At 32.8% G+C, this 5,656-nt stretch overlaps 1 pseudogene; it reads left to right on the forward strand.

The window, feature by feature from the left end:
• The first annotated feature begins 857 nt into the window (after positions 1-857).
• On the forward strand, positions 858-5,433 carry LOC126491540 (arginine/serine-rich coiled-coil protein 2-like; annotated as a pseudogene).
• Positions 5,434-5,656: the final 223 nt, after the last annotated feature.

A 5,656-nucleotide genomic window follows, 5' to 3' on the forward strand; every position in this document is an offset into this window, starting at 1 on the left:
TGTTTTTTGTCTTATATAATGTATATGATGTATCATATATGAACTCTTCCAGCAAGAAGATTATCAGGACATCAGACTCTCCAGCACTTTATGTAATACTGTATTATTAACAACTTAAAAACATATGAACAATACTGGAATGACGTTCTGTAATCTTGTTCACTTCTACCTTCAGATCAGAATCTTAAACTTTAGAATCAATAGTGCCAGTATGTTTTTCTTTTTCCCCTAAAAGTCAAGGACTGAGTTTACAAAATATTTTTTATGTCATCGATACCTGCCTCACTGGTTTTTCTTCCTGACTCTTTGTCTCAAGTAGGTGATATTATAACACCTTATTTTTGCTTGGTATATGTTCTATTTTGGCATCTGATGCTATTTTATGTAGTTGAAGTAGAAAAGCTGCAATATTATTTAAAAAGTTGATTTCTTGTTTGAGATGTTCTTAAATATGGAAACTAGAAATAAAAAGAAAAGATGCAAGAAATTCCTGAAGAAAAAAATAAACATTAATAATACTTTTGAAATTTAAACCTTTAGTACTGTGGCTCAATTAACAAGTCTTGCTACCTCACCTTAGAGAATAAGAGCTACAATCTCTTAAACATCGATAAGTTAATACTGAGAAAACCCACATGTAATTACTGAATAGCTTTCAAATCTGCTGGGCTTTGAAAGGTATAATTAAAACTTCTTATTCTCCATTTCTTTGTCTACCAGCTGTCTGATCACAGAAAGAAAGAAAACAAGATTTTTTTCTTTAACCAGTGAAAGCATTTGCCAGATTTAAAGAGAAATTATACTTTTAAGTATTAAAAAGAAAACCTTTCTTACTAAAGGAACAAATGAGTTGAGTTATGCTCAAATGCAATTTAAAGCTCAAAAGTGAGCAAAGCCAACGAAGAGCTCTTAGTGACATTATTTTCTAAATATGGCATTTTATGAAACAGCAAAGCTTTAATTTGGGGAGGGTTTGTATCCTGGGTGTTAGTTCTCATCACTTTACCATCATGTATACTATGTAGTAGTATACTATTGTGATCATAACAAATAACTTTAACTTCATACTGGGGAACACTTTAAAATATCCACCTTATTCCTGCTGACTGTTGTAAGCAAGACACAGTGAAAGGCTCATCTTTACATACCAATACCCTTTTCATTTTACCTATCGTGCTTCAATTCAAAACTCACCAATATACCAATGACATTCATCACAAACCTCAAAAAAAAAAAAAAAGCAAAATCCTAAAATTCACATAGAAGTACAAAAGACCCCATATATTCAAAACAGTATTGGATAAAAAGAACCAAGCTGGAGACATCACAAATATGTGATTTCAATATATAGAGTCATGGTAACCAAAAACAGCATGACATTGGCATAAAAAAGAGACATACCAACCAACAGAACAGAATAGAGATCCAGAAATAAGTCCATGTTTCTACAGCCAACTGATTTTCCACAAAAGCACCAAAAACATGGACTAGGGAAAGGACAACCTCTTCAATAAATGATACTGCAAAAGCTGGATAGATATTCACACACAGAAGAAGAAGACTCGACCTTCATTGCTCACCCTGTACAAACTCAACTCAAAATGGATCAAAGACTAAAAATGTAACATCTAAAACTTGGAAAGTATTAGCAGGAAGCACAGGAGAGACTTTGTTACAGGCAGTGAATTTTGGAAAGAACACTTACAGCAAAGGAAACAAGAGTGAAATTTAACAAATGGATTATATTGAACTGAAAGTTTCCATACTGTGAATAAAACAATCAACAAAAGAAACAAGCTAAATAGTGAGGTAAAGTATTTGCCATGTATTTGTCTGTCAGTAATAATAAACAAGGTAAACATTAAAATCTAAGCAATAAAACTCAAGTAATTTAATTTCAAAAATGGACAAATGATCTGAATAGACACTTCTCAAAAGAAGAAATATATATGGCAACAAATGCATGAAAAATTTCAAGAGCACTAGCCATCAAAAAATATAAGCCCAAACTACACTGATGTATCATTTACCCTAGTTAGAATATTTATTAACGGTCATAAAAATTCTAGCAATGATGTAGCAAGAATGAACTTATGTACTTCTTTCCTAGAAATGTTAACAAGTAAGTCCAGCCTTTATGGATAACAGTACAGGGATTCCTTAAAAATGAAAGACTACAAAAAAAAGAACTCTAAAATTAAATGCCTACCTTATTTCTGAATATATATCAAAATTAAAGAAAATTAATATATCGAATTGGTATCCACATGTCCATATTTATTACTGTAGTATTAACAATAAGTAAGATACTGAATTATGCTAATTATCCATAAGTGGATAAGCAGATAAATTATAATATTGTATATCTATATAGTTGTATATATAGATATATACCCATATAAATAAAATAATTAAATGTTGACAATTGTTGCTTAATCAGCTTACTAGTCCATCAAAAGATGAACAGATAAAAGCTGGTATGGATAAGTGGTTGAATATTATCTATCAAAAAATAATTAAATGCTGTCATTTGTTGCCAAATAAACAGAATTAAAAGACACTGTCAGAAAAACATATTCTACATTGTCTCTGTGCTATTTGGAATCTTTAAAAAGTTGTCTATAAGTAGAACATTCCTATACATGTAAAGGCTGTGTGAGTTAACAAATAAAACTTTTGGCAAAATGATAGTTGGATTTTATCATTTATGTGTATAATTAACATTTTTGAATAAAATGATCTAGTGGACAATTGTGGGTCTTAATGTTAATTATCATTTGTTATAAGAAAAAACTTCTCTAGTGATCCTTCTACAATATACTAATGTGTGGTTAAAGCAATATGCCATTAGGAGTAATTTTATTGCTATGTTCATTTAGCAGAATAATAGTAGTTACCCCATGACCCATGGCCAATCTAGTCTCAGGTTCTTGGATTCATTAATAATTAAAGGTACAGATTCTATCTCATGAATATTCCAATAACAAATGTGGTTAGTTACTACCATAATATTTTGCCACTACTCTACCAGTGGTAATATCTTACATGTAGGTCACTGTTAGAGCTCATAAGGTGTGGTGCCTGCACCACCTGGAACAGCGGTCGGGCAAGAGTTTTGGGTTAAAGAACACACAGAGATGTTCTCAGTTAGCTTATATAGTGTTCTCCTTGACTAGTAGCCACGCCTTAGCTCTGGGGATTTTCCACTGCACTCCCCCCAGTTATCAGATGACTAAAATCACTTCCTTATTTTCAGGAACTAATGAAGAAGGTCAAAATATTCTGTGCTCAGAGCTCAGAGCAGCTGCAAGCATAGAAAAACAAGTTGCTTACTAAGGCAGGGAAAAGGTCATAGAAAGTGCAGGGTCTGAGGGTCTTCAGCTTCCATCAACAAGGTTTGTATTTGAATGAGTATTTTCCATCATGTTAAATGTAAGTAAGGTAAGGGTAGAGTTTCAAGTTAAACACCAGCTCAATTTATTGATATTCAAGGACATTCAATGACATGAATATGTGGTATTTTCAGCAATAGGGTCTGATCTTCTGACTATATAGGGTAACAGATTATATAGATAATTACTTATAATGTTTATTGGGAATATAGAACACTTTTGACTGGCAATTCAAAAATGGTAATCCATTTGTGTGGTTTTATTTGGTACCATATGATGTCTAGTTTGAATATTGCCTCCCTTATCATATGGTAAGTCCATTTAAACTCATTTTGGATATTATATATTTTAGAAAGCCTCTATATTTTCTTAGACTGAGATATCCATTTTTTCTATCTTATTATCAAGATCTAAATTCTGTCTTCCATGCCTATTTCTCTGTTTGTGAATTTTTCATTTTGATATTTATTTCAGTTTGAATTTTTGTTTAGTGATTTTATTTCTTTGTACAAATCTACTCTAATATCTTGTATTATTTTCCTCATTTCATTTAGCTGGTTGTGGGTTTTTTTTTTGAGAAAATCATTTGTATTATCACTGCCCAGGTTGTGTGAACAGATAGTATACCAAATTTCCAGACCTTCTAAGAAACATCTACATAACACATGTCTTTTATTTTTCCAGAGATGAAAATGATTATACAAGGTTTAGTACAAAAGTACACAAGATAGCAGACATAAGAAAATCTATGTATGAGATTTTATCTCACCAGAAACATTAATATATTTGAAAAGTAGAATTTATGAACTAAAAATAATTGTCCTTCCTAGTCATTAAACTCATTTAATGAAAATGAGTTTATTCTGATTGCAACACCAACACCAGTATCACAGTACCTTACTGAATGAGACTCAAAAATAATGGAGACTACTGATACAGGAGAAGACAGACTAGACTCAGAAAAGATATATCCAGATAGAGAAAGGAGAAAAGAGCAGTCAGATATCTATTTCTCAAATAACCTCAAAACATCAGTATTAAAGGTCATAGTCAAGGTCAAGAGACAGAAAATGAAAATCAGACAACAAAGGAAAAAAAAAAAAAAACACAGGAGCCAGAGCAGAAGGAAAGAGGCAAGAAGACATGAATCCAAAGATATGTCCTCTAAAAGACATTAGTCTGAGGCACACAATGACAAAGAACATTCTGCTGGCAAAGGAAGAGAGCAATTAAATTCTTCTGAAAATAGTGGAGAAAGACACAAAAGCAAAGAAAGGAAGTCATCAGGAGGCAGAAATCACTAGATAGATCTCGTGAAAGGCACCATGGTAGAAGCAGGGAGAAGAAGAAGTCTCTGTCCAGGAGTGGAGATCAAAAAATGACTCAATCCTGGAGTAGAGACAGGAAGTCAAGATCTAGAAGCTGGGTTAGAAAATGAAAGATTAGAACATGATCCAGATTGATATCCAGTCACAGGCATAGGGCTAGAAGCAGGAGCAGATCAAGTAGTCAAAGTCGAGATAGAAAGAAGAGAATTGAAAAACTAGGAAGATTTAGCAGAAGCCTAAACTGGACACATAATCCTTGAACCTTCCAAAGCAGAAACCCAGAAATGGATTCTCAGGAAACTGTAAAACATCAGGAATATTTAGCTAGGAGATCAGAAAGGGCAAAAAGTTACAATAAAAATGAGAAAAGGAAATGGTTGAAAGCAAAAACAAGAAATTGCTCCACTACTGCTGTCAGAAACACAAGTGATTCCTCTGAAAGCTGTGGCAGCCCTGTATGCTAAAGCCTTGGCAGAGGCTGGTATAGCTTTGCCCATAACTTCTATAACCCAGCCATTGTGAATCCAGTGAAATTTGCTGAGTAAGAGAAAAAGAGGAAAGAGCTCTGACAAGGCAAGAAAGAAGGCAACAAATCTCAGTCTCGTAAAATATGGGAAAAAAATAATTTTGGAAACAAGGACCAAAATGTCAAATTGAGGGGGTTAATGGTCATTAAGAGTGAAGCTGATTGTGTTTTAAATGATCTTCATTGATGAATATATTTATAACCTATTTAATGTCCGTGAACATATTCCTAATTGCTGTTTTGAACTCCTTGTATTATGCTTTAATTAAATTGTTTTATTATCTTGGAATATTACAGTAGGGTTGATGGTGTTTGAAGAAGGCATATTTTCTTATTTGTTCATGTTTGTGCCTTTGCACTAGGATCTAAGAATCTTGAGCTACAACATCTGTGGTTTTGTTGGTGTAGAT

Source organism: Alexandromys fortis, unplaced genomic scaffold (assembly GCF_014885135.2).
Source record: "Alexandromys fortis isolate MF-2015 unplaced genomic scaffold, M_Fortis_MF-2015_v1.1 scaffold_241, whole genome shotgun sequence".
In the NCBI taxonomy this organism is placed as follows: domain Eukaryota; kingdom Metazoa; phylum Chordata; class Mammalia; order Rodentia; family Cricetidae; genus Alexandromys; species Alexandromys fortis.